This window comes from Balaenoptera physalus (assembly GCF_965194825.1).
Source record: "Balaenoptera physalus genome assembly, chromosome: 5".
Classification (NCBI taxonomy): Eukaryota; Metazoa; Chordata; class Mammalia; order Artiodactyla; family Balaenopteridae; genus Balaenoptera; species Balaenoptera physalus.
The window spans coordinates 6,964,576-6,992,481 of NC_138884.1; the positions used below are offsets into that span (position 1 = coordinate 6,964,576).

Consider the following 27,906-nt stretch of genomic DNA (forward strand, 5'->3'; position numbering starts at 1 on the left):
TCCCAAATAAGGAAAGGTGTCTGCCCTGTCCCACTGCCACCCTATAGAAGGAAGGTATATGTGCCTTGACCAATCAGTAAACGAAATTTTCACCTCGGACCATTCCTTTGTTTTCTGGCTATAAAAACTGATCAATAGCACATGTTCGGGCTCGACTCTCCCAGACTACTAGGAAGTCAGCCCGCAGTTCTGGCAGACACCCTTCCCTCTAATAAATTCTATCTTCTTTACATTCTGCCTTAGGTCTGGAAATTCTTTTCCAACTGGCGTTCGGACCACTGATCACATAAAAAACTCTTTCCTCAGGGTTTCATTTCCACAAATATTCTATAACTTCCTTTTTTACCTTCAGATTTTGTTCTATGCTTTCTCTCTCTCTCTTTTAAGCTCTCTTTAGGATAAATTTATTTTCTTTTCTCTTAACAAAATGCATTTCCATTCCTTACACCTTCTTTTTTCTTGCATAATGGATATTTTCCTTATTAATTTTAGTAGTTTTAATTTTAATTACATATATTACTTAGAATTCTCAACTCTCAAAAAATCTTAATTTCTAGTGAAAACTAAGAAGTAAGCAGTTACAAACTGTCTTTTACTTTAGCATTCTGTAGCTGGCAAACTTATAAATATTATTTATAATTCCTAAAAATGTGTGCTTTCTTATAGAAAATGTCTCATTGTGGCACCAAACATATATATTAATAGTCTTAAATATCTTTAACTTCTCTGTACAAGAAAATCTATGTTCAGTAATTAATGTTTTGGTATATTATTTTATTTGGGAATGATCTAGATAATCAATAAACTTCCATCATTTAACTTAATTTAGAAAAACTCTAAAGTTTCAAGTTAAAAAAATATGGAGAAACTATTTTTAAGTAGACATACCATAAAACGTAATTATCCTAGAGTTCACCTAAAAACTCTTATTTCATTTACATTTAATTTACTTATGAAAATTTTATCATATCAAGCTACTTTTTTTTCTTACAAATTTTGTAACAGAGATAACATGAACTTATTTGACTTTTAGTAAACCTAGGTACAATGAAAGTATTATACTTAATGTTGATGACCCTAAAAACATGTCTGTACTAATTAAACCAAACTTTATCTTTAACACTGAACATTAATTTAATACTATTTCCCAGATCATGTGAACCTGAAATCATTAGGGTTATTTTCTTTTATATTTTCTGAGAATTTATATAAGTGCTTAATTTCCTTTAAGCCAATTAAATATATTTATTCATTGTAAATAATTTACAAATTAATTTTGGCAATATCATCTGAAGGTAGCAACATAGATTTACAATGTTCATACATAGACACACATATATCCAGATAGACTCAGACAGAGATCTCATAGTTTCAGTTTAAAACTTAGTCATCAATCAGGTATTACCATATAAAACTCACTGGTTTATAAATACCAGTTGGAATAAGTTAAGTTTATGCTGGAGCTTTAAAATGCCTTTCTCTTTTTTTTTTTTTTTTTCTTTTTGTTAGTCTCAGGAATTGGTCTAGATAAGAGTTCTCTGACCTGGTAGAACATTTACATTTCAGAGGCATGGGCAGAGAAATGCAAACTGCACCTAGAGAGACTTTTGTTGCCTTAGGATCAGAATTTTGAAAAGATGTTTTGTCAAGCTGGCTTTCTCTAACTGCAAATGCAAAAACCAGTTTTGGAATGTCAAAAGATCCCCACCTTGGCCATTTCAGGGCGAGATTTCCTTAGTCCCCAGTTAAATAAGTACTTGCAAGTATAAGTCTGTATGTACATAAATCCAGTAGGGGTATTAGCTGGCAGTTATTTGGTGCCTCTTCTTCTTCTGTTTCGACGGCTTTGTTTCCCATTTCAGGGTCAGTTTTTTGGCATAAAATTAATCTTGAAAACTGTGTGGTGGGCTGGTGTGCTGTTTGTGAGCTTACTTCCTCTAGGTGTCACCCTAGAGTCGTTTCAGCTCTTTCAGGTGTCTCAGTTTCTCCCTCTGTCAGTCTAAAACTGCTGTGGGTGCTGGGAGCACCGGATGGCCTATCCTTATGTGTGCATCCCCAGATGAGCGAATTTTTTAATTGATGAGTGGGTTTCCCTATGAGACTGCTGCACAGTATGAGAACTCACTTCCACGACTCCTGTAAGTTTCTCAGGTGCCTGAGGAAGTTGTAGCTGGCTGGAAGGAGTTGTATCCCTTACCTCCAGAGCTGAAAGCTCTCATATGGTATCTTCACTTTTATTCTGACAAAACCCTGTTATAATAGCCAATTCGAGGAAAGACGTCAGGTCAGCCTTCTACGTGATGACCCAGTCCAAACCTCCTCAGGGTCTTTTAACTGAGCAAAGTCTTTCCAGTGTTTTTCATCTGGGGAATCCAGGTGCCTCTTCTTAAACTTAAGTTCGAGGAAAACCTACTCCTCATAGCGAGAAGTTTAACAACCATGGAATAAAACTAAGGATCGTCAACCAAGACGGGAGATCTAAGACCAGGAGACACTCACCCAACTTCGTCTGGACTCACCAAGGTGATGGACGGGCACAAGGGCCCTCACTGGTACCAAGGCTCTGGATCTTTGTAGAGTTCAGGCAAAAGACAAAAGGATGCTCTTCATGTCACTAGAACTGTCAGCTGAAGAAAATGCACAACTTAAGAGCTGTGAGTTGAGTTTCCTTTAGGGTCTTACTGAGGACTCTAGCCAGGGACACAGCCCCCCAGATAGCCCTGAGGAACTGCTCCCAAGAGGTAGGGAAGTGACCAGGCTGTATATGATTTTGCTTAGGGAATACATGCAAACACATCTCAGTAAAAGTTACTGCTAGTCAAAGGATCAGATATCTCAATTAATTATGTTAGTGCTTTTCTATGTATGGGAAAATGCAAGAATCTGGGTTCATTAATTTTTTTTCCTGAGATATTTCTAACTATCTAAAGGGCTGTTTTTTTCCCAAGACACAGAGTGCCTTATCCCTGTTTATATCCTGAATTCATTTCAGGGTGCATTGTTTGTCAGTGACTGCAGTGGCTAATGATTTAATCTTTGTAGAACCAGATGGTGAATAACATTCTTTGTTTTACACATTCTTTGCTGTTGTAGGCCCATGTTTTCCTCTGGTTACCTCACTTTGGTTCCATATCAAATTATATAGGATGGTGCAAGACTTCAGTTTTATTTGAGGACATTATAAATTTATAACAGTTCATCAACCTGTATTCTCTAATTACCATTTCTTTAAAAATTCCAAAGACTAACAGTAGTTCTAATAAACAAACATAATTTTAGCATTTTACCCTTACACATTAACCTTTTATTCTGAACAAAGAAGTTTCATGATATTTTATAAAATTGACCTAAAAGACTAGACACACTTATTTTTAAATATGGAGAATTCACTCGAATCAGAAGTACTGTGTGCTTCACTACCCTTTCACAGAATTTAAATATAAAAAATACGCCTTTTGGAAACATGATGTATTTATCACAACCGAAGAATATCTTCTTTTTTTTCTTTCCTATTGACATTAATCTTTTTATTTCCAAAAGTTTTCATTTAAAGATAGGAATTTTAAAAGCTGTGAAATAGCATTTAAGTGTTATTAGATAAAAATAGAATTTAGGAATGCAAATTCAGAAGATAAATATTGCATAAAGATAGTGTCTGGGTCCTTAAAAGAATGCATTTTCTTCTCTTTCTACAGTGCTATTCCAAAAGGAAATCCATAATGAAATTGGTGCTATGCTCACTTGGCAAGGGTTTTTCCATAATATTCGTTTTTCTTTATGAATTTGAGTTTTCAAAATTTTTTTTAAAAAAGCCCTTAGTTCTTTGCCTGTAATCGATGTGCTGCCACCAGGAGGACTGAAGCTGTGCCTTCACTATAATCCACTGACAGCACCACCATAAGAATTTTACATGCTTCCCACTCAAGAATATTAATAAGCAAAAACATAAAGCATACAACGATACCCAAATATATCATTTTTTCATAAAAGAATACTAAAATATGGAAGTTTCTAAACACACATGATTTCTAATTTAGTATTTTTCTCAATATTACCAATCTTTGCTAATATAATATTAAATTTTTCCAGGCAGAAATAAATCTTACTAATGCAGCATTCTGCAAAGGGTGATATTGTCTTGTTCTGCCCACTTTAAACAAACATGATTGACTGCAACAGCCATTGACATGTGTCCCTGTCTCTCTTTTTATGAGATGAGAACACTATGCTGTGTAGAGTATAATTCACAAGCATAATTGAATATCAAACAATACAGAGTGGGGCTGACATTGTCTAGAGTTCTCCACACTAAGCAAATGATAAAAACTCTAAGATATAATGACTTTCATTCTGGCCTACCTTTATTTTCTGTTTTGTTCTCATTTTGCCTGATTCCTAGTTTCTGGCTATAATCTGCTCTTTTGACAGTTCTCAGAGGAGATTGGGAAACTCCAATTTAAATAGAGAGCAGGTGTTACAGTGACCTAGGCACATTCAATAAGCTTTCTGGGACTGAGAGTTCTGTCCTTCAATGTGCAAAGGAGAGGAAAAAAAGTCTTGCCACAAAGCTCCAAATATGTGATCTTGAATGAAGCATAAACATTTCCTTTCTTCAATCAGAGAGACGCATTGAAGCTACTTTTTTTTTTTTAAGAAAGAAAATGGAAAATTTTATTCAAGCCAAATTTGAGGATTTTATAAAACCCTGGAAGAGCATCTCAGAAAGCTCTGAGAACAATTCTGCCCATTAGAAGTCAAGGCACAGGTATATGAGTTGAGACGAGAGGGCTGTACATTTAATGACGTATTGTTGACAGTTTACACAATCCAGATCTGAGCGTCATCATGGCGGTGGGTCATGTGGCCTCTTACAAGATAAAGATGGAATGTTATCTTTTAAGGAATTGCCTTGTTGATGCTAGGAGAATGCTGCTTTTTTTGATTGAACAGTTATTTCTGCTGCTGGGGGAGGTTTGCTCGATGCCTGATGCAGATACACATGCACAGTCGTGGGGAGAGAGGAGGCCCAAGGGCAGAAGAAATTTTTTATGTTTAAATTTTTCTTGTCTTGCCATAAAATATGAATTTTATTTCACACTTGCATTTCCTTGATGACATATGATGTGGAGCATCTTTTTATGTGCTTATTTGCCATCTGTATACCTTCATTGGTGAGGTGTCTGTTAAATTCCTTGTTCTTTTTATATTTTGGATAACAGTCCTTTAGCAGATGGCATTGAAGCTGCTTGACATTTATCTTAACTTTAGATCTTTGTCTTGACTTTTAGTAAAATGTTGTTTCCAATCTATATCATTTTATTAAATGCAAAATTTTGTTATGCCTCAGTCTTTTTATAAAAAAATTTAGCCATATTGATATTTATTAATGAATTCATTTATGCATTCTATCAAAAAACATTTATTTAATGTCTACTACACAAAAGTATTGTGCTAGACACTAGGGATATAGAGGATAAGGCTGACCTGGCTCCTTTTCTCATAGAGCTTTTTATTCTAATTATTTATAGACATGAAACAACCCTGCTTTGCTGGCCTCAGTGATTCTCTCTGCTAGAGACTGCCTTCAGCACTTGAGATGCCAAATCTTAACAACTAGGGGGGAAAGAAATCCTCTTTTTTTCTCTTAGCATTACTCTTTGTTAAAAGGCTCCCCAAGTAGTGTTGCTTGGGTCCCCAAGTGTCATACAGTTACTTCAGTACAGGCAGTCTTCTCTTTGCATGGTTCTGTTACACGCAAATTTCAGTTATCATAATTTAATTAAATAATAGTAGTTCCCCAAAAACACAGTTCAAATATCAGTTCCCAGGGTATATTAACTTTGAGTAATTGCATAAAATACAAACTTCACTGCCAGCTCTTCAGTCCACAGATCACTATGTAAATAGCATATGTGCATCATGATTAGCAGTTGTGATGGATCAATCACATCACTTCTTTCAAAGTCTGTTGGTGTTGGGCCACTGCACATCTGTTATTCACTTGGTGCTCAGACAGCAAAGCATGTAGTTGTGTTGCCTCCTTGCCTCCTAGTGATAAACCTACCTGACAGTTTACAAAAGTGGATAATTCAAAGAGGAAATTAGCCAATATAAGAAGAAACAGCTAATTATGGGAATGTTAACACTCCTGCTGTTTGAGGAGCTCTAGGTATGTAGACGGTGGGACTGATGAGGGTGAACTTCCCAACAAAAAAGAGGAAAATGGTTGTGAGGAAAAGTACCAGTGAAAGTAAGGCTAACAACAAAATTCACAGTAAAGAAACTCTCAGAGATATCTCATGACGTTGAAAGCACTAAGGATAAAACATTGAAGTGGGTCCATATGTAGAAAGAGGTATGAAAACTAGCAAATCACAGAAAAGTAAATGCTTACTTTGTGTCATTATACAATAAGAAGTTATAAAACAAGTAGGAGGCATCACTTTTCAAGCTACTCTGGATAAGTTTTTCCAAAGAAATGAAACATGTTCATTCTCAATGTTTCTAACGTTTTACATTTCAGTGTATCAAATATATAAATAAATAAATAATCATTAGCTTTACTATTTTCTATTTTTCTACATTTTTATAACCAATGGTAAAAAAAAAATCTTTGATATTTTAACAAAAATATTGAAAGATCACAGAACAATTGTTATTTTTACCATTAATTTAAAAGAATTCTTTGCATGATTTCAGCTTGAAGTTTTTTATGGGCCTGCACTACAGAGAAGTGCAAAGCAGCACCTATCTGTATATATTACATCCCACTCTCTTCATAGGACCCATAACGCATGTGGGGATTTATCCAAGAGTGGTTTAAGTACTGACTGTCAAACTCAGAACTCATATTCCTCTCCAATGACTAAGCACCAACAATGCTTCTCAGCCCTTCTGCAAAGATACTTTCATTGGACAATCTCACACTTTGGTAGGCATGACAAAATATGCCTGAAATGTGGAAGGACATACAGTTTAAATTATTTTTCCAGGCAGTGCCTCAGCTCCTGTATAGACATAGCAAACGATTCTGACAGGCTTATCTCGGCAGGGTCTACACATTTCCACTCATGACTAAATCCACAGTGGTGGACATTGACCACAAGACTGTGCCCTGTGTGACTGTTCCATAAGAAAAATGAACATAAAAGAAAAAAAAATATTGAAATAAAGGTGTGTTGGAATCCCAGTGATCATTGCAGAAGTGTTCCAATAGTATTTATTTTGAGAAGAGTAGAAATATATATTTATTTTAGGACTCAGGGAAAAATGATCTTGATTTTTTTAATGTAGTATAATTAAATAGAACATATTGTCTCTTAGTAAGAGATAGTCTTTTCATATTTTCTCATGACTCGAATACAAATTTGTATCACACTCTGAATATTTTTTATCTTCTCAGTCACCACTTGAAAAAAGTTTATTTCTCATTTCCCAATGCCAAACCACTGAGAAAAAGAGAAACTGTAATATCTTTTCATTTACTTTTTTGGGGGTTTACCCTTCATAAAATGGAGGAAAATCGATGTCTTTCTTTTCTCTAGCTAAAATATATTGACATAATTCAACTTTTGACATTTCCAGAGATACAGCATTAGTCACTGCTTTACTGAGTCACATTTGCTTGATTTTGAATACGTATCTGGATATGCAGCCTTGAAAAAGATTACATACAAAACAATTTCCAATTGCGATTTGATAATGGAGGTCACATATTTTAAATTACGAGTTTTGTGGTTCATTGCTATAGTTTGAGAGGCTTGGAAATGAGTTGTGCCAGTTGATGGTTGTGTAAGTGGATAAACAAGGCTGGATCAGTTCGGCAGAGCACCAAATCACCAGGCAAAGGATAATAAAAACAGCTTCAACCATCCAGCTCCTATTTAGCAGCTAGAAAGAGCATAAGACCTCAGGGTCACTCTCATTTAATATGGGCTAAGTCTTTTTTATAGCAAATATTCTTTACCTTTCATCATAGGTAATAAAACATGAATCCAAATATATGAGCTGTCCTTTAGATCATCTTTTTAATGCTAATACTCTTCCAGAACTGAAGAGTAAAAAGTATTTTGGATTAAACCGTTAAACATCAGCTGAAGCACATCAGCTAAAAACAATCTGTTGAAAATTCGGAGGCAATATGCAGATTAAATAAGTTTGCTATTTTTAACCAAAATTAAGACAAATTAAAATAAAAATCTTTGTTTAGCCAAATTCATAAAATTCTGCAACTCCCTTTATCAGTAACAGTATATAACTTAAATTAGAGGAAGGACTTTGGGACTAGGGAACAAGGAGAAGATGCAAAATCTAGTCTCACTTTTGCCACTAATTAGAATTCTTGAAAATTAAACCAAGTCCCCCCCAAACCAAGTTCCCCTGCCAAGTTTATAGTTAACCTCTTTATTCAAAACTTTATTCCCTTTCTTGTCCCCTCTCACCTCAGTCCTGTGCTAACTGACCACTAAGCAACCAGAGTCAGATGACAGCAACTGCTGTCGTCCATAACATCATTAATGTACTAAAATTGCTGCTGGAGATATCACCATTAATGTTCAAACTCAGGCTGTTTCTCCAGGACAAGATGAACACAGGTCTCTGGGTCATGGACCAACAGACCAGAGACTCATAAAACGTAGGCATCCTGATTCCTGAAACTGCAATTAAGAAATGTCACAGACATGTCACAAGATGATGATTAATTCCAGCTTCTTCATTCTTCCCCTTTAAAACACCCTCAACTCAAAGACTAAGTGGGAGTGGATCTGAGGCTTGTCTCCCACTCCCTTGCTTGGTGTCCTGCAATGAACCCTTACTTTACTGAAAAATCCAACTGCCAGCGTTTGGTTTTCTGGGCTGCAGGCACACGAGGCCTTGTACTCAGTTACAAAAGGAAAAAAGAAAAAGGAATTATCTTTCAGTGAGGATTTACTCCGAGTCAGGAAGTCAGACCTTTGGTTCATGCATCTCATTTAGTTCTCTCAATAATCCTGTGAGAAGGGAATCTTTATTTTCATGTTACAATGATCAAGCAAAAACGCAGGACTTCCCATAGCAAGCAGGCAGCTAGTAAGGGGCAAACCCAAAATTAAAACTCAGATTCGTTACACTGTAAACTCTGTGCCCTTCCCAGTAGGCTAAATCTCATTTCCTCTCAAATAATCTAAAATACAATGGATTCCTTTTTGCCATCAAATCGGTTTCAAATATAAATCAAATTTGAAATTTCTTTTGGCTTTGAGAGCTCCCAAATCCCACTCATGCTCTTCCCACCACATTATGCTGTCACCAATATTTTATAATCTTAGTTATATTTAAATCATTGCATTTCGTATTTTAATTTTTACCCTAAGTAAAAAAGGGCATCAATATTTGCCTCTGAGTAGTTAAAAAGGTCAATTGAAATAATGAGCATAAAAGTGTTTCAAAGATGTAAAGGTAGTAGACAAACTGAGGTCATGATTATGCTTCCATTATGGAACAACAAAAAATTTGCTTTCCAAACTTAAAAATACCTGAGAAGCATGTACAGCAATATCCTTTATTCAATACCAAGAAAAACCATTAAAAAGACCATATTTATATGGTAAGAAACAGGAGGTCATCTGCTGAGAGTGTAAGGGAAAATACAAATCAAAAATAAGAGGCTTAAAAAAAAAATAGGAGACTTAATTCTCCCCGATGAAAATAAGAAAAGAACCCTTCCTTCCCAAAGCATTTACTTTAGAAAACCTGCAACTGTGAGTTCTTTCTCTGTCCCTTTGAAATAAATGTGAATCTTTTTCAAGCTAAATAAGCCTCTTACCAGCTTTATGGCCCAGAAATGTCTTTCTTAAGGACTAGGAAACATCTCTTTGAAATGTAATCACTCAAGAAGAGAGAGCCCCTGTCTCCTGTTTCTGAGGGAGGAGAGGAGCCCCAGTTTAGTACTAGCATTTTTTGCTCCCAATTTGCAAAACTATGCCCTGTCACAAAAATATGAGACTTTTTTGGGATAAAGCCAGTTAGATAACATAGATGGTCCCCCAACTACCAAGTGAATTTAGGGTGAACTAGGAGACAAATCAAATGCCTTTACTTGAAGACTAATTATTGTTTATTTTGAGAACCTATGTGTAGTGAGTTGGGTCTGCTTCACTACATGAAAAGTGAGATTTCATTCTATCTTTGTAATCCTTTAGCTGATTGCCTGTGATATTTCTCACATTCTGGCTTAATGTGTTTATTCAATAATAAAATTGTTTTCTTTCTTTTCTGCTTTTATGGAGAGATTTTCTGAATTGGGAAGAGATTTTGTTATTAATTATATTGCCCAATGAGAGAAAATATATCTTCAGAGAATCAGAAGTCCTTATAAAAACTGAGTCTTGAATGCAGTCAGAAAATGAAAAATACTAGGACAAAAGCAGTGACCATTTATTTCATCAGAGGACATTTGAAAAGATATATGTGACTGGCTGGTAAGAGGCGCCCACACTGAATTTTTCTTTTTTGGTATTAAAGAGGTGTGCTTCATGCCCTTTCAGAAGAACACCAGTTAGTCCAATTTTCTATAAAAGATTTGATGAAATAAAATTCATATTTTATGCTAAGGCTCTTACCAAGGCTGTTGCCCTAGAATCCTACCCCTGCCCCTCCCTCGAATGGAAGTCAATTATTCTTATCTAAGTTTGAGGAGGAAGCTGCAAAGAGAAAAAAAACAAGAACTGGTTAGAACCAACTAGGCCCAAGATGGCAGAAGATCTGACTTCCAGTGGCCCCTGAGCCTCATTACAAACTCATTGTAATACATTACCTGCTAAATGACACACCCACCAGTGCCATGACAGTTGACGATTGCCATGATGAAACTGAGCAGGACCCGGTGGGGCTCCTGGGCACAAGAGACTTTCTGGGTCCCCTGTTTCTTGTTTGTAAGGAAATGGGCTTCATTCAGCCTCCATGACCTTCCCTGAGTTCCAAAGGGCAGATCAAACAGTTGCTAATCAGGGAAGGGAGGGGATGCAGAGACAAGGGAGGAGCAGCCAAGAAACAACAGTGCAGTCTTGGGTCAGTGTCCTGGTTCCCGCTCAAGGGATATATACACAACAATATCTCTGAGCTGTTTTGCAGTTACTGAAACTCCCACCAGGTGGAAGAAGTTAACTGTATGCTGCCCACAAGCACGTAGACCCCAGACCTGTTGGAACCAGGTTGATGATGCTGACTCTCGATTACCTCACCACCAACCAATCAGAAGAGTGTCCACGAGGTGACCGCTCCCTGCTCCTTGAACTCTATAAGACTTCTCACTACCCCGTCCAGGTCAGGACACACAGTTTTGAGGACACTAGCCCACTGTGTCCCCCTTTGCCTGGCAAAGCCATAAAGTTATCCTTTTCTACTTTACCCAAAACTCTGTCTCCGGGATTCAATTCAGTACCGGTGTACAGATGCTGAATTTCGGCTACTATGGCAACACCCAGAAAAGCCCATAGAAGGACTGAAAAGGAGTATTGCATGAGTTCCAGGTCCACACCACAGCCTTGTTCTCAGATAACTCATGAATATTCCTACCTCTCTTTCCTATTCCCTCCCTTTTACCTCAACCCTCCTATATATTTGGTGTCTCCACCTCAACTGGTCTGTGAACTAGGTTCCTGCTTCTCCATTCTTCGGCTGTGGAATAAAGCTTGTGCTGTGCTAGTCTCAGCACCAGTTTCATTACTGGCTGTGTGAATCTGAGCAGAAAAAGAACTTCCCTCTCTGAGACAAAGGATCTCTGTCCAGGCTAGGAACACAGTAGGTCCAATTCGGTAACAAGACAAGAAATATTTAAACGAAAATTTTTTCATTGCTCTTTTGTGTCTCCTTCCTCCCCTTTAGTGTGTATTGAGCACCTGCATTAACCAGACCTCCTTAGAAGATAACCTTCCTTCCTAATCTTGTAGGGGCCACAATGCCCCATGACACACTCGCTTTGTAGACTTGGATGTGTAAACTGTCAATAATACATCATTTAATGTACAGCCCTCTGTCTCAAAAAACTTACATAACTGTGCTTTAACTTCTAATGGGTGCCACAGTTCTCAGAGCTTTCTGAGAGGCTCTTCCCAGGTTATAATCCTTAATTTGGCTGGAATTTAAAATTTTCCATTTTTTTTCTTAGATCGACTGATTGATTTTTTCGTTGATAGATTTGAATTGCATTAATAGATGTATTGGGTATGGGAATGTGAAGGGTTACATATTTAAGTACAAAATAGGGAAGAAAAGTGGTGGTTGGCAGATATGCTAAGCTAAGGCAGTGTTCACCAGTGTTCATTCTCTTGTTGGGAATGAACAACGTCCAGCCCTTAGGATGTTCTGGGGGAAGAAGTTTTGGAGACGGCACGCCCTGTTTTAAAGGTTCACCACATCCATGAGCTTATTTAAAGGTCTGAGATAACTTACAGTTAAGAAATTTGTCTCACTTTATTTGATCTAATTTTCTCTAAATATATTTGACCTTTTGTAATCAGATAGATTAGGGGGTCCCTAGAAGAAGATGACCAGGCATGACTTTCTTGACATAAGAGAAGCCATTTTGACTTAAGCCATCTTGTGAGCTAAGCCTGGCAGAGATAGAGGTGATACATTTACAAGCTGACGAATTGCAAAGATTGCCAGCAAACCACCAAAAACTAGGAGAGAGAAATGGAGCAGATGCTTCCTCAGAGCTCTCAGAAGGAACCAACTCTGCCCACACCTTGATCTCAGACTTCTAGTCTCCAGAACCAAGAAACAATAAATTGCTGTTATTTCAGCCTCCTAGTTTGTGGTACTTTGTTACAGTAGCCTAGCAAACTAATATACTTTCCCCACTCCTGGACACTTCCACTGCTCCATAGAGATGGTGTTCTTTCCTGCAATAAGCAATGAATTCATCCTTATCTTATCAAGAGGTTGTGCTAGTTATATTTGAGGTGCCAGCTTTCAACAGTAGCCACTGTCTTTGCTACTCATTCTAGTTCTCTCAGGCTGAGGCTTTGTCAGTCCAAGAACTTTGACTCAGATATTATGTTGTGCATTATTAGTAATGAGAGGTGTGTCCATATTCTTGGGAATGCCCACAAGTTACAACAAAGGTGTAGCAGGAGGTAAGGCCAGGGAAGTGTTTGGCAGCTAAATATTAGATGGGCTTGAGTTATAGTGTAGAGTTTGGAATTTTCCCCAACAGCAATGAGAAATAATTATAAGATTTAAGCCAGAAGAAATAAATAAAAATTACACATAAATCATCAACTCAAGACTATCTCTGAACAAAAGACTAAGAATTGTCGCAAGCCCAATAAACAGTGAAATAACCAAAAGATGGGCACCAAGAAGAGGGACCCAGGTCTAAAAATAAACCATATTTAATCACATTTTTAATTTCATAATAATCAAAAATTTACTCTAAATAAATGAAACAGATACTTTTAGCAAATGGCATGATATTAACAACCAGAGTGAATCTTTTCATAAAGGGAAATTCACATTACCAACATGCTAGTAAAGATTGTACTGTTAACTGTTAGAATGGCTGTTATCAAAATGATAAGAGATAACAATTGTTGGTGAGGAAGTGGAGGAAAGGGAACCCTCCCACACTGTTGATGGGAATGTAAACTGGTGCAGCCACTGTGGAAAACACTATGGAGTTTCCTCAAAAAACTGAAACTAGAACTAACATATGATCCAGCAATTTCACTTCTGGGTATATATGTAAAGGAAATGAAATTACTATCTCAAAGAAGTATCTGCACCCCTGTGTTCCTTGTAGCATTATTTATAATAGTCAAGATGTGGAAACAACCTATGTGTCCACTGATGAATAAATAGATAAAGAAAACATATGTATATATGCAGATATACTTACGGAATATTATTCAGCCACAGAAAAGAAATAAATTCTGTCATTTGTGACAACATGGATGAATCTTGAGGGCACTGTGCTAAGTGAAATAATTCAGACAGAGAAGACTGCGATCTCACTTATATGTGGATCTAAAGAGTTGAACTCCTAGAAACAGAGAGTAGAGTGATGGTTGCCAGGGGTAGGGGGTGGGGGAAATGGAGGTTGGTAAAGGGGTTCAAACTTTCAATTATAAGATGAGTAAGTCATGGGGGTCTAATGTACAGCATGGTGACTATAGTTAACTATAAGTAGACCATACGGTCTACTTGCAATTTGCTAAGAGAGTGGATCTGAAATGTTCTCACCACACACACACACACACACACACAACGGTAACTATGTGAGATGATAGATGTGTTAACTAACTTTATTGTGGTGACCATTTCACAATATATATCAAATATCACGTTGTACACGCTACACTTACATGAAGGTGTTTGTCACATCTCCATAAAGCTGGGGAAAAAGAAGTAGGCAAGAGGATGACCCACCAGAGGTCACCCGCTGACCCAGAGCCCATGGCTGAAGCCACAGGTCACAGAGCAGGACACAGGGGCGGTCCTGGCCCGAGAGTCCTCCTCAGGACTTTGGGCAGGTAAGGCTGGGGCAGCTGGGCCTGTTGACATGGGCAACATTAGAAAAAAGTAGGCAATCTCCCTGGAACTGTGTTGAATACATGTTCAATAAAATTAGTTTCCAAAATACTGCTGACTTGGCACTTCCCAGCCCTGCAATACCAAGTGACTAATATTGTTTACTTAACATCCGATTTAGTTGCCAAGAAGTTTACTGAGGCACGTCTGAACAGAAGGGCATCATTTTCTTCTCTTTTTTTTTTTTTAAGTTTAATTTTTATTTATTTATTTATTTATGGCTGCGTTGGGTCTTCGTTTCCGCGCGAGGGCCTTCTCCAGTTGCGGCAAGTGGGGGCCACTCTTCATCGCGGTGCGCAGGCCTCCCATTATCGCGGCCTCTCCCGCTGCGGAGCACAGGCTCCAGACGCGCAGGCTCAGTAATTGTGGCTCACGGGCCTAGTTGCTCCGCGGCACGTGGGATCCTCCCAGACCAGGGCTCGAACCCGTGTCCCCCGCATTGGCAGGCAGACTCTCAACCACTGCGCCACCAGGGAAGCCCGGGCATCATTTTGACTACGGATGACTCTACGTCTGCTGAACCAGGTATGGTTACTTGAGACTCCTTTTTGCTTGAGCTACAGAGTTGTACACTTTAAGTGCAAGAGTCTGTGGTTTCATTTAAAAGAGTAAAATTATATGCAAATAAAAAAGATTCTGGGAACATATTATGTAAAGCAGTGTCCTTACAGTGTCTTTAAAGGAATGTGACAAGCGTTCTCCAGGGAGTTGAGAAGGACGTTTTCATATTCTGTGTCCAGTTCTCCTAGAATTGGAGCCTGTGCAGGTTTGTCTGAAGTAGAAGACTTCAAAGGATACCTTTCTTAGATAATTGGTTTAGATTTCTAGAATTTTCTCAGTATTTCAGCACATGAAATACTATTAAATTTAGATTGCAAGAAGCTTTCAAAATTATTTCAAAAACATGTTGGACAGTTTTTAATGTGACTGAATATTATTTCCTAATTATATAAAAATTTCTGATGATCTCATGATGTGAAAGCACATAATTAGGTTTAAAATCAGAATGACCCCTTTTAAATTGATTCTCTCAAAGTAGATGGGAGTCTGCTCTTAAGAGGGACCCAAATTGAGGGATGAAACTTTGCAGGCGAGGTTCAACATCACTCTATCCTGGTCTATATAAACAGTTTATCCAACTTAAGCTTCTTCAAAACATGGCCTTTTCATCTTTCTCCCAAATCCCTATGTTTGTTCCTCAGTTTTAAATAAGTTAAAGGAGGAGAAACCCCAGGTTAATGTAATTAGAAAGATGAAAGTCTACCAGAGTGATAAGACTGAAATTACCTTTACCCATTAAAATTTTTTTTACATTCTGATATTGCAGAACCTAAAATTCAAAAGTGAATGCTTAGCGTGAAAAAAGCGACAATACACACTTCATACCCAAACATTTGGGTCACACATTTCATACCCAAACATTTGGGTATATAATAAATCTTTTCTGGAAAATAAGTGCCTGGCACACAGTGGAATGTTGACTAAATGAAAATATTGTCAATGTAGGTTTATCCTAACTTGTGGAAAGCATATCCTAATGAATTCTACCCTTTATTGGCATGTTTATATCTCTGAATATGATCTTGGAAAAATTCTAATGGGACTCAAGCTCTAATAAAAAGATCAATTTTAAGTGGATATCTCTTCTAAATCTAGCACAACTATGACATCACAGGATCAACAATGAGCTCTTTTCTTAGTTTTTATTTTTAGACAATACAATAATCATCTGGTGAGGAAAGAATTAGTGATCCTTAATCAAAAAGAAAGAGAAATCAGATTTGGCAATATTCAAATTAAGCTTATTAAAAATGTTAATGGAAATATGGACTTGGTAAAAGCTAGAAATTCAAATTCACAGTCAGTTTCCAGGCAACTTATTCTATATCTTCAATTCAGTGGAAACAATAAAGCTAGCAAAGTAAATATTTAACTTTGTTAACAAGTCCAAAATTACTGTACAGTATGTGTGTGGAGACTACAGCAATGTTTCTAGACATGCACTTCTTTTATATCAAATTTCATTGAAGACAGATACAGCCTAATTCAGGAGAATATTGAATTAGCATGACTACATGCCTTATTCAGGTCACTGTGGAGACTGAATTTATCTGCTTAGTGGGAAGATCAAATGGAAGTTAATTAATTAAGGAGTGTTGGAAATGAGTTACATTGTAGGCTTCTATTTAAAATGTAGAAAAGAAAGACCCATAAAGTGGACATAAATAGGTAAGAAAAAGGGTGCATCAGGCTAGATTGATTAAACATGAATTTTAGTGAAAGAGGGAAAAATACATTTTCTGAAGTAGAGATATCCAGTAGAGTAGACGAGAAGCTTAAGTTGAGATCTAGCTTCAGGAGCGAAATAGATCAACATCTGGTGTCCAAAAGAACGGTAGTTGTGAATTTGACCTTTGGTTCTTGTATTTTTCCACTCACAGTAGTCAAGTGATGAGAGGTTCTCCGTGTCCTCACAAGAGGACAAAAGGATAGGGAAGTAAATTAAAACATTTATGAACCTTGATTAGTCACAAAGACGACTCTAGTCTGACATTTAATTCCATCAGAGTCTTGGCAACTGCCTAAATGAATGAAATTTTGCAAAAAGTTTTCCTTTTCCTGAGGTTGATAAATTGGCTTTTGTAAATTTTGACAAGTTTGATTTGAGACTAGTGTTTTTAAATTATTCTTTATATAATTTTCTACCTCATCAGTTAATTAACATCAATTAATAGTTGATTTAATGTCAATCAAATCAATTACCAAATTAATATCAATTAATAGTTAATTTAAAACCTATTAATAAATGAGTATCACAAACTAAAAGACCTGTTTGTCATAAGAGTCTCATTCCAAATTAAATTATTTAAAGAAATCTGAGCAAAATGGTTTGGAGAACTAATATAATACTAACAGTCAGTTGTTAAAATTTTGACATTTAATCATTTTGTTGCCCTATATTTTCTGTTAAATACAATGTTCTTTTCCCTTTGAATAAAAAAAAAATAGTGAAAAGGAGTGGGCTTAGAGATGATACAAATCTACCAAAAAACTTGAATATTTAAAATAGTTTGAACTTAATTTTACATTCAGAAAGGAAAATTTTTAAATTTCTCTTAAAATTGAAACCACATTATAGTGTAGGCTTTAGAATCAAATAGAAATAGGTTTGAATCCTTTTTCCACTACTTAATCAATAGCCAAATTTGTATACAATTTATTTCTTTTCATTGAGTCTCACTTGTAAACTGGGATGGTGAGAACTTATTGTGTTGTTAGGTGGATTAATACGGAGAATACGTATTTAACTTCCTCATTATAAAGCTAGCCCCTATCATATGTGGTAACTATTATGTTTCTATATTTTAATAGAGAGAAAGTTTTAGTATTTTTAAAACAACTAATCTCTAGAAAACTTACAAAAATAGCCAAGAGGGAGGGATATTGTATACCTAACATTAGAAAATTATTTAGAGTCCTTTGGTGCAAATTCTTTTTTTAGGTATGCTGATAGCTTTTTGTGAAATAGTAATAGGTATATTTCCAAAAGAAATCCCCCATTTTAAAAATAACACTTATTAGCAACTTATGAAACTTCAGAGTACCAACGAAAACAGTTTAGGAAAAGCTAATTTAGAATATTTGGAATTCTACCTGCTAATTATTACAAAAATATTTAATCATTTAAATGTGCTTAAATTATATAACTACTGCATCATTGTATCAGTCAGACTCCTGGAACGAAAAAGATGGTGGATTAAAAACAAGATACATAAAGTTATTTTAATAAGTGGAGTTTTCCCAAAGACATGAGCAATATTTAGAGAAATCAGTTAGATATCATGCAGTATCCCATAGCTAACAATAAAAAGAGCTGTTATCACATCTAGGCCTGAAAGTACTAGAAGCAGGAGTAGGTGTGGGAAGTACCATTATGAACAGAGTTACCTAAGAGGAGCCTTCAGTGGAGGGACACTACCAACCTGCAGCAGCCCTACAGGTAAAGAGCCCCAACAATATGTACCTGAACTCTAATTGCTTCCAACCCTCCAGTCTCCTGAGTGTGTGGAATCAGCTGAATCCAACTAGAAGCCAAAGGCAAAAGACTAAGTAAAGTGAAAAAGGTGAGGAGTGGCTCTAGAAAGCCATGAACAATATTCCCTGTAATTATAATTTTTCTGATTTAAAGTTTCTTTTGATGGTGGGACACAGTATAATGACCCTGGGGTAAATATATGGCAAAATTTTTGTTACAATTCCAAATGACATAAGGCTGCCAGGCAGGTCCACACTGGGGGTTGCACTTGGGGACCAAGTAATAGCAAGCTGGAGCTTCAGGTAACACTTTATATATGGCAAGAAGGGTGGGGTGAGGTAGGCTTCCCAGGCCCCCTGTGAATTGGTTAATTTGAATAATTTCATGGGCTCCAGGGTATAGACGATGTTTCTAATTGCCTGGTAACATTTTTTTTAGATTTTTTAAAATGATTTACTTACTTAAATCCCACTTTATTCTACAAAAATAAATTGAGATAATTAAAATGCAATAAAACAAATCATGAATGAGAACCTGAGCATATTTTTCTGAGTGTGTATAAATTTGCATTTGCAATTGAAAAGAACTTGAATCATACTACAGAATTGTTTTGTAATCTTTTTCATTTATAAATCTGAACACTTTTTGGCAACATTAAATAGACTTCTAAAAAAATCTTTAATGGCTGCACATAGTATTTTGTATGACTGACCTTTAATTTATTTAACTACTCTCCTATCACTGGACATTTAGGTTATTTCATTCCTTTTTTTTAACTTTTTTAAATATGATGTTATGGTTACGTTACTTATATGTGAATCTGTTTGAGCATCTGATTGCTTTCTTAGAAAAATTTCTGTAAGTTACCATTTTTGATGCTCTCTATTAATTTCATAGATCCATATTTCCATCTGATGTGATTTTCTTTCTGTTTGAAAGATTTCCTCTAATATTTGTAATGAAGTTCTGTTGGTGATTAATTATTTTAACTTTTGAGTGTATGAAAAGATTTTTATTTCACTTTCATTTTTGAAAGATGTTTTCACTGAGTATGGTTTTTTTTTTTTTTTTGAAATGCACGGTCTTTTATTTATTTATTTATTTATTTATGACTGTGTTGAGTCTTCGTTTCTGTGCGAGGGCTTTCTCTAGTTGCGGCAAGTGGGGACCACTCTTCATCACGGTGCGCGGGCCTCTCACCATCGCGGCCTCTCTTGTTGCGCAGCACAGGCTCCAGACGCGCAGGCTCAGTAATTGTGGCTCACGGGCCCAGTTGCTCCATGGCATGTGGGATCTTCCCAGACCAGGGCTCGAACCCGTGTCCCCTGCATTGGCAGGCAGATTCTCAACCACTGCGCCACCAGAGAAGCCCCTGAGTATGGTATTTTATGTTGACAGGTTTTTTTCTGTCAGTTCTTTAGAAACGTTGCTCCATTTTCTTCTTGAAGGCATCATTTCTGATGAGAAATCTGCTGTCATCCCTATCTTTGTTTCTCTGTTTGTAGTGTATCGCTTTTCTCTGGCTGCTTTTAAGACTTCTTTGTGTATTATTTTTGAACAATTTTCAGTGAGTCCTGATGGAGTTTTCTTCATGTTTGGGTCTTGCTTTTATCATTTATTAGGCATAACAAGAGAAGCAATTAATCTAGAAATATTTACTCCTCACTACTGAGCCAAGACCCTCCTGAATAATATACTCAATGCTCCATGAATTATAAAGGTTTCAAGCAGATTGGTGTCACTATTTCCAGCTCTATGTGAATGCTGAGCATTGGTCCTCCAAACCTCTGATGGTTCTCTGCCCAGCAATGGGTAGCTACCTCACATGTATGCACTGATTACTCCAAGCTGAATACACAGGTAAGGAGGATCCACATGACTCTGTAATTCACTCCATGTGCAGCTCTCCCCTCTTCCATACACTGCCCTGCAAACTCTAGCCTCCTTGGTGTTACTGGATTCTCAACTCTCTCTCCTCAACTCAGAGAGTCTCTCACAAGCCACCTGGCTTCACTCTCACTGGAATTCATCCTAGAGACTCTCAAGACAGCAAGCTGGCACAATTATTGGGCTCACCTCATTTGTTTCCTGTCCCTAGGGTCACTATCCTTATTTAAATGATGTCCACTCTCATGAAAGCCATCATTTTATATAATTTGTCTAATATTTTTAGTCTTTTCAGCTGGCAGGGTAACTCCAATCACTGTCATTCCATTATGGCCATAGGTTGAAGTCTCTGATAGGTTTTTAAAAACTATGATTTTGTCACTTACCTGGTGTTTTCTATTACTACAGTGGGAGTGATTGTGCTTTGTACCCTCTTCATTCCAATTGACAGAGGAATTAGGGCATCTTTGTTTTTTCTTTTTTATTTTCTGTCCTATATTCCCATTAATTCAACTTTTTACCTTCTTCTTATCTTTTCCGTTCATCTGGAGATAAGATAAAAAAGAAGTACAAAATTCAATGATATTTTAAAGTTGATAGCAGCAAATGACATTATGTAAGTAGTTAACCATTAGCACTAAATTATAAAAGAGCTTGCATGGATACTTTCACACTGCAATCTAATTTTAAAAATCCATAAAATTTAGCAAGTGAATATCTCACACACACACACATATACACGCACACACACACACATAATTTTGTTGTGCTACATAATAATAACCCCAAAATGAAAAGACACCTAACTCCAATTAATTATTACTTTTATTTGGTCACATAGTTTTTCCAGTTTGCTATATTTTTTCTTTAATATTTCTTAATAGTGTTATTGTGGACATTTTCTTCTAATACCACAATCAATGTAGTCCCCATTGCAGATATTGTGTATACATACTTGATTCTTGCCCCAACACCAGAGTTTTCTATAGCTATGCTTTTGAAACGTGGTGTGAAGCACTCCTTTCCCTGTTATATATGGGCCAGCTCTGATTATCTTCAACTCTGCATGAAACAAAGCAAATGAGGTAGCTTATTTAACATCACATACATCTTGGGAAATAATCCAAGTATATTTTTATTATATTACAGATAAACATTTATGTTCTATATTTTTAAATAAATAGTATGTTAAACTATCCAATATTTATCTTTAAAAAAACCAAATCAACATTAGTAACATCTTTTTACACCAGACCCTTGGTTAACTAATTTTATGTGTTTTAATCATTGAAAGGAAAAAACCTATTTTCTATTCTATGTAATAAAATAATCCTCTTTCAGATCACATTGTATAGAGAAAGAATGATTCATTTTTAACTTGAAACTGTCATGTGGCATTCTACTTCAGTTATAAATGCTGCTTTGGAGGGTTCACATCTTGAGTAAGCTCTCTGATATTTCCTTTTCTTTTCTTTATCCTTTTTTTTTTTTTGAATTTCCAATTATATAATTTTATTGACTCTGTGTATCTGTCCATTTGTATCATTTTCATTATTAAATTATTTTTATTAACAAGTCTAATAGGGCATTCTGTGCCACTTGCTAAATACTGAAGTATGCATAAATCATCATCTTCTAACAAATAAATTAAAGCTTCAAGTGATGCTTAGCTTATATGTTTTATCAAATCATACATTTGCTTGTGCAACACCCTTCCCTCACCATAAAACAGAGCTGTGATACTATGAAAATAACTTTGACCTAAGTATGAAAAAAGCCCTGCTGGCACACACTTGATTGGTCTCAACTGGCACAGTGAGTAGAAATGCTTCTAGCAAGGAACTGATGGGAGTTTCTTAGAGTCAAAGCACATTTCTGCACAGCCATTCAAATTTCATTTTACTGATACAAACCCTGCCAGTTAGTTTTCCAGCTATATTTTTCTTACTAATCAAGCCAGTAACCTGGAGTCAAGACGATCCCAGTCTTACCATCAGCAGGGAGCTGGAGAACTGCTACTGAAGAGGGAAGAGTGAGATCAATGTGTAATGCTCTGAAAACTGGGTCCCACTGTGAAGTTTCCTCCAAATTAAGGCACAGTCTGGAGGTGAGGCAAAGAGCGTGGGTGGAAGGGGGTGGTGACTATCAGCTGTGTATCTCACTTTTTCAAAGAAAAAAGTTCCCTTTCAAAAGAATGTAAATTCTATTTTGTAGCAACAAAAATAGTAGATTTGGTAATTACTGTGATTGACATTTGAGGTAATTCTAAAGTACAGTCTTAAGATCAAAGCCAAGTGTTTTACCTAAGATTTATTAATTTCAGCTCCAAGAAGCCAATAGTTATCTATAGTTAATGATTAGTCTGTAAATCTGAGAACAATATTCTTTTAACAGTATTTCACCATTTACAGTTGTCTTCCTCAGAAACTTTGGGAAATAATTCTTTTTAAAGATGTATATTCCTGGGTCTAAACCCTCAATGTGGGGGCTATGAGGGTGGGGATGGAGGAGAATTAAGAAATTCATATTTTTAAAAAGTACCATAAGTTCAATCATCAGCATTGTATATATTCATTAATTGTGATTTGTTTCTCCAATCTAGCCTTAATTACACTGGACTAACTTAGCCATTGTTTAAATTGATTTATCTCACTCATTTCTTCCTTCTAGAAACCATCAACTGTCAGCCTGAGAGTCTCTGTAACATTCATCAAACTCACTTATGTTGAGTAATAAAACAGGTTTAAATAAAGATTATCTTGAAAGGCTACGAACACACATTTTTCCCATTAAATTGCATCTTAATAATTTTCAGTAGCACAGATTTTTATTTAAAAAATAAAATAAATTGGTTCTGTCAAGCATAAATCACTGTCTTAGGAGCAAAGAATGATTTTTTAAAAGTTAACTTGATGAATTTTCATTATACTAATTTGAAAGCCTCTCTCAACTTGTAATGTTTCTTTTTAACAAACCTTTCAAAGATGAGCTCTTCATCCCTAATACAAGCAAGAGTGTCTCCAGGCAACCTGCTCAAACTGTTTAGCTCACTTGGTTCACAGTCATATTGGGGACAAAAGATTTTGACACTATAGTAGATGCTGTGATACACCCTCCCCCCAGATAGCCCCTCTTCAGGTCCAAGGCACACATTCTCCAACCACTGGGGGTGTTGACTGCTGAGGCCCTCCTCAGGAATTGTCCTTGCCTTATCCAGGTCGATACCTTCTCCCAAGGACAACGCTTATTCCATGATGGGAGAAATGGGGTCAGAGTCCCTAGCCACTTTCCTCAACTGGGCACAAAATCTGAAGGACCATCAGTGTCTATAGGATTTATTGATACCTTTATAGGGACTGCATTGCAATTCAAATTCTTTGTCTTAGGCCCCACCCTCTGTCATCACTTACACACAGGTATTGTTTCTGAGAGTACTTCCCAAGAACCCTCCTACACACTAATCATCATCTGTTTCCTGGGAAACCTGATCTAAGACAGATAGCTTGCAATATCTGTAATAATTTTCAAAGTAATTGTATCTTTTGATGGTTGTTGAATTTTAAACATTAAAATGTCATATTTATAAGGAAAAATGAACTAAAGACATAAATTTAAAATCCAAAGTTCTAAAACATTTAGAAGAAAATCTCTTGGTCATGAGGAAGGCAAGTATTTCTTAGACACAAAACCAAAAGTGGTGCAATCCATTAAAGAATGAATGAATAAATACAGCTTCATCCTATTTTAAAACTTTTGCTCTTCAAAAGATACTAAGAAAATGAAATGGCAAACCCCATACTGGAAAATAATTTTCTTGCAAACCGTATATCTGAGTATATGATCTAGAGTACACAAAGAACTCAGAAACTCAATAATAAGAAAACAAAGAACTTGATTCTAAAATGAGCAGAGAATTGGAACAGACGGTTCATCAAAGAAGATATATAAAGGACAAATAAGCACATCAAAAATGTAAAACATAATTTAGGGAAATGAACACTAGCAAAATGAACATTAAAATTTTAATGAGATATCGCTGCACACATATTAAAGTGGCTAAAATTAAAAACATACCAAGTGTTGGTGAGAATGTGGGGAAACAGGCACTCTCATACACTACTGAGGAAAATGTAAAATGGTGCGAATATTTTGGAAAAGAGGTTATCAACATTATTAATTTTTCCAGTCCAAGAAAATGTGATATTTTTCCATATCTTTGTATCATCTCTAGATTTTTTCATCATTGTTTTAGAGTTTTCAGAGCATAGGTCTTTCATGTCCTTGCTTAACTTTATTCCTAGGTATTTTATTTTTTTGGATGTGGTTGTAAATGGGATTGTTTCATTAATTTCTCTTTCTGATAGTTCATTATTACTGTCCAGAAAAGCAACAGATTTCTGTACATTAACCTTGTATCCTGCAGATGGAAGAATTAATATTGTTAAAATATCCATAGTACCCAAAGCAATCTACAGACTCCACACAAAAATTATTAGAACTAATATATGAATTCAGCAAGTATCAGGATACAAGACTAATATACAGAAATCTGTTGCATTTCTTTACACTAATGATGAGATATCAGAAAGAGAAAGTAAAAACAAAATCCTGTTTGAAATCATGTCAAAAATAAAAATACCTAGGAATAAACTTGACCAAGGAGGTGACAGACCTATCTGCTGAGAACTATAAAACACTGATAAAGGAAGTTGAACATGATTCAAAGAAATGGGAAGATACACTTTATTCTTGGATTGGAAGAATTAATACTGTTAAAATGGCCATACTACCCAAAGCAATCTACAGATTTAATATGATCCCTATCAAGTTACCCATGACATTTTTCACAGAACTAGAACAAATAATCCTAACATCTATATGGAACCACAAAAGACCCAGAATTGCCAAAGCAATCCTGAGGAAAAACAACAAAGCTGGAAGTACAACCCTCCCAGACTTCAGACAATACTACAAAGCCACAGTAATCAAAACAGTGGGGTATTGGCACAAAAACAGACATATGGATCAATGGAACAGAACAGAGAGCCTGGAAATAAACCCATACACCTACAGTCAATTCATCTTTGACAAAGGAGGCAAGAAGAATATATAAAGGAGAAAAGACAGTCTCTTTGACAAGTGGTGTTGGGAAAGCTGGACAGCATCATGTAAATCAATGAAGTTAGAACACTCCCTCACACCATACACAAAAATAAACTCAAAATGGCTTAGAGACCTAAATTATAAGACATGACACCATTAAACTAGAAGAGAACATAAGCAAAACTCTCTGACATAAATCCCACAAATGTTTCCTTATGTCAGTCTCTCAAGGCAAAAGAAATAAAACCAAAAGTAAGCAAATGGGACCTAATCAAACTTAAAAGCTTTTTCACAGCAAAAGAAACCATAAACAAAACGAAGAGACAACCTACTGAATGGGAGAAGATATTTGCCAATGATGTGACCAATAAGGGATTAATTTCTAAAATAAACAAACAGCTCATACAACTCAACATCAAAAAAACAAACAACCCAATCAGAAAATGGGCAAAAGATCTAAATAGACATTTCTCCAAAGAAGACAAACAGATGGCCAACAGGCATATGAAAAAATGCTCAGCATCAATAATTATTAGAGAGATGCAAATCAAAACCACAATGAACTATCACCTCACACTGCTCAGAATGGCCATCATCAAAAAGTCTACCAATAACAAATGCTGGAAAGGGTGTGGAGAAAAGGGAACCCTCCTATACTGTTGGTGGGATTGTACATTGGTGCAGCCACTATGGAAAACAGTATGGAGTTTCCTTAAAAAAACTAAAAATTGAGCTACCATATCATCCAGCAATCCTACTCCTGGGCATATATTTGGAAAAGATGAAAACTCTAATTCAAAAAGATACATGCACCCCAATGTTCTTGGCAGCATTATTTACAATAGCCAAGGCATGGAAGCAACCTAAGTGTCCATCGACAGAAGAATGGATAAAGAAGATGTGGTATATATACACAATGGAATACTACTCAGCCATAAAAAAGAATGAAACCTTGCCATTTGCAGCAACATGAATGGACTTGTTCCCTCCATGAATGGAAGACATTAGGCTTAGTAAAATGTCAGACAAAGAAAGACAAATACTGTATGATATCACTTATCATATCATAAGTGAAAATAAAACAAATGAATAAATAAATAAAACAAATGAATAAATATAGCAAAACAGAAACAGACTCAGGTATAGAAAACAAACTAGTGGTTACTAGTTAATAAGTAGTTAGGTACTAGTTAGGGGAGAGGGAAGTGGGGAGGGGTGAAATAGGAGTAGAGGATTAAGTGACACAAACTACTATGTATGAAGTTAATAAGCAATAAGGATATATTGTACAGCACAGGGAAATATAGCCATTATTTTGTAATAACTTTAAATGAAGAATAGTCTATAAAAATGTTGAATCACTATGTTGTACACCTGAAACTAATATAATATTGTAAATCAACTATACTTCAATAAAAATAAATATATAAAATAAAAAACTAGTAAATAAAAAGAAAGCAGGTTGGCAGCTTCTTAAAAAATCATATATACATTTCCACATACTCTTGACAACTTCACTTTATGTACCTATTTAAAAGAAAAGGAAAAATATGTCTATATAAATATTTGTACATGTATATTCATAGTATTTTTATTTCTAATAGTCAAAAGCTTAAAACAACCCAAATATCCATTGACATGAAAATGGTTAAACAAAGTATGTTATATCCATAAAACAGAACACTACTCAGCTATAAAACAATGACATGGATGAATTAATTATGCTAAGTGAAAGAAGGAAGACAGAAAATATATTTACTGCATGATTTCATTTATATAAACATCTAGAAAATGGAAATAAATTTATAGTGATTGGAAATAGATCAGTTTTTGATTGACTTTTGGGAGGCAGGTTGGGGTGAGGAATTACAAAGGGACACAGAATTTTCTTCAACTAATGAATATATTTGTTCTTTTTGCCTGTTTGCTTTTCATCTTTGTTGAGACATAATTGACAAATAAAAATTGTATATATTTAAGGTGTACAACTTCATGTTTTTATATGCGTACACATTGTGAAATAATCACCACAATCAAGATAATTAACACATCCATCACCTCACAAAGTCACCATTTTCTTTCAAATTTTTTTTTTGTGGTGAGAACATTTAAGATCTACCCTCCTAGCCAATTTGAAGTGCACCGTACAGTATTTTTAACTACAGTCACTTTGCTGTATATTAGCTATCCAGAACCTATTCATCTTGTAACTGAAATTTTATACCCTTTGTCAACATCTCCCCATGTTCCTCTCCCACCATATATCATTCTTTTTTATTGTGGTGATGGTTTCATGAATATATATATAT

At 35.8% G+C, this 27,906-nt stretch overlaps 1 long non-coding RNA gene across 1 annotated transcript; it reads right to left on the minus strand.

The window, feature by feature from the left end:
• Positions 1 to 2,843: 2,843 nt before the first annotated feature.
• Positions 2,844 to 27,906, minus strand: LOC309660843. The gene is made up of 2 exons (XR_014263671.1): positions 15,068 to 27,906; positions 2,844 to 14,743 (listed from the first exon to the last, which is right to left on the minus strand). It is a non-coding gene; the product is annotated as an uncharacterized lncRNA (long non-coding RNA).